Here is a 2,921-nt window from a genome sequence, read left to right on the forward strand (position 1 = left end):
ATTTGTTTGAAAAAAAGGAGAAACTTTTTCGAGTCTCCTTAAGTCAAATGAAGGAACGGTGTTGTCTCTGACATAAAAAGGGGGATGGACTATTTGGTTGCCGAAAATGTTAAAAAAAAAACATTAAGGACGGTGCCCCTATTGTTATTGCACATACGTTCTGCGCATCTCGAAATACTCGGATTTCCTATGGGTGGTGCTTTTTAACATATTTTTGCGGGGTTCAAAACTATGCGGAGAAAGCAGAACTTGCCAAGTGCTCTTGGTATCCAAAAAGAAACTGGGGGTAACCACGCATTTTCAGAGATAATAAAGCTTCAATTGGAAAAGAACGACATACATTGCTTTGTACTTTAAAGCTTTTTACAAATTGTTGATTATTATCTTCGAAGAATGCGTGGTTACCCCCAATTTTCTTTTTGGATTTCAATAACACTCGTTAAGATCTGCTTTTCCCGCATATTCAGTTAACCTCTCAGACACCTAAGAAGAATGTCACAGTAAGAGAGGACCCTGGGAATGAGAAAAGAAGCTGTGGAGCCGTCGTTGTTCCAGCGGGTCACTCCAAAATTAGACATGGTGGACGATAGTGTTTATCAGCAGCTACAGTAGTGTGGTATCTTTGTAATTTACAAGAAGATAAGATCCCTTGGCCATGGAGCTAGCAAAGGAACTGGACGAAATTGACCAAGAGCTCAAAGATATCGAGACAAATCTTGAAACGCTGCTGAAAAGACAGATATTTCTTCAATCGCGTAAACAGCTGATTCAAGCTCAAATATGCAGTGGGTTGCTGAATCGTCGCCTTCTTCATCAAAGAAAGACGAAAACGACCAGGACTGGTCGGCAAAAGACGTTCCCATGGACGGAAGAGATTGAAAAGGCAAGGGACAACATCTTCAAACTAAAAAAGTTTCGTCCCTTGCAGTTTGAATGCATAAACGCGACAATGGCGGGAAACGATTGTATTTTGATTATGCCAACTGGTGGTGGAAAAAGCTTGTGCTTTCAGCTACCTGCCGTGATTTCAAAAGGAATAACGCTTGTTATTTCACCGCTATCTCACTTATGGAGGATCAGCTCATGGCTCTGAAGGAACTGAACATCGAAAGTTCTCTACTAAACTCGAATTGTTCCAAGGAAGAAGTGAATACTGTGCAGAGCGCTATGGTTGACAAAAAGTCGAACCTCAAACTTCTATATGTCACGCCTGAGAAAATTGCCAAAAGCAAACGGTTCATGGCTAGTTAGAGAAAACCTTTTGAAGGTATTGGCTAGATTGCAGAATACCCAGCCCACAAATATCTAACTTGAAAAACTGCTCCTGCAGTTCCACATTCATGTTGTAATATGCTGCGCCCGCAGTCCTACAACCCCATAGTGGTCAGTCGTTGAAATGATAATCAGTCGTTTTGCAAGGCTGTGTGAAGAAGAAAGCACTTGTTTAACTGATTAAGCCTAAGCGCTCATTTCAGTGATTAGGTCTAAGCACTCGTAAGATTTTAGCATCATTTTGCAGTTTCAGTCAACTACACTTTTCAAGAGATCGTCTTGCCCTTGACTCACTCAGACTTAAATTATTCGTCGACTACGGCACTGCGGTACTGCGGTAGCAGTCTTTAAACTAACTCAGACTTCATTTTTCATCGACTACAGCACTGCGGTAGCAGGCGTTCACCTAAACTAATTGCATAATTTTCTTTGGTCCCGGCGGGACCGCAGGAGCAAGAGATTTGTGCCATTCAAAGTGGGCCGGGTATTCTGCAATCACTCTAAGGTATTACACTGTCCTCTTTGTAGCTACTAAGCATGTGGTCTATCTTCTAGAAGTAGGGTCGAGTGAGAAGGTGGGGCCTGGGCAGGTGTAGAACACAGGTTGAGCAAGACTAGAAATCTCTGCTCCATTGGTGAACAACTAAGCCAAACATTTCCCATATAAGACCAATTCGTGATCAAGTGACTGAGTCTTTGTCATCACTCTTCCCTCAATCCAACTCCCCATAGACTGCAGGTCAGTTTTGAGTAATGGCGAGTGATGGTTTAAAATGCAAAATATGTACTCAAAGTAAAAACATTTTGGATCAAAATTCAAGCTCAAAATTTTGCTTGTTGTGTGTTACCAGAACCCATAAGGGTTGAAACGTGCAACGCACATTCACAGCTTCCGAATATTCAGTGCGAACTGATTGGTTGAATGTTTCAGTGCTAAGTACCATATTTGGAAACCCCTCGCTCTTGTTGTTCCAATATGGTACTTAGCAAATTGAATATTCAGAAGCTTGTTTCCAAGAACACAAGGGGCCGTTACACGTTTCAACCCTTATGGGTTTCTGGTGTTACCTAAACAAACTTTCATACTTTAAAGAAAATGAAAAGCCGATTTATTGTTGTGGTGGTAGTCTAAAAGTGATGATAAAAATCTTTAATTTTATCTGTGTCTGTCTTTGACAGGTGGGCGATTGGTTCGAATTGTCATCGATGAAGTCCATTGCACAAGTCAGTGGGGGCATGATTTCCGGCCTGATTACAAATTCCTGGGAATTCTGAAACGGCAGTTTCCAGGCGTTCCAATCCTGGGTCTCACAGCTACGGCAACAACAAAAGTCATTGATGATGTGAAGAAGATACTTGGTCTCCAAGAGGATTGTGTATTGTTCAGGGCTTCTTTTAATCGACCAAACTTGTATTATGAGGTCTGAAGAAACTGTTAAATAAGCTAAATCCTAATCTGTCGAACTTGCAACAACATCTTGAGAACACCAATTTCAGTTTGTTGATCGAAGTTGCGATATAGCTGCAGAGTATTTAAAATTTTTCCATGTTGATTGATTTGCCTCTGTCAAAGAACTATTTTGTTGCTGATATTTTTGGCCAAATCATAGTAATTACATGGGAAAAAAATGTGGCATGTAACATTTTGA

At 40.9% G+C, this 2,921-nt stretch overlaps 1 pseudogene; it reads left to right on the plus strand.

Annotated features, from left to right (window-relative positions):
- Nucleotides 1-576: 576 nt before the first annotated feature.
- LOC137971001 (ATP-dependent DNA helicase Q1-like) overlaps nt 577-2,921 on the plus strand; it is a 16,444-nt pseudogene continuing 14,099 nt past the window's right edge.

This window comes from Montipora foliosa, chromosome 9, assembly GCF_036669935.1.
Source record: "Montipora foliosa isolate CH-2021 chromosome 9, ASM3666993v2, whole genome shotgun sequence".
Lineage (NCBI taxonomy): Eukaryota > Metazoa > Cnidaria > Anthozoa > Scleractinia > Acroporidae > Montipora > Montipora foliosa.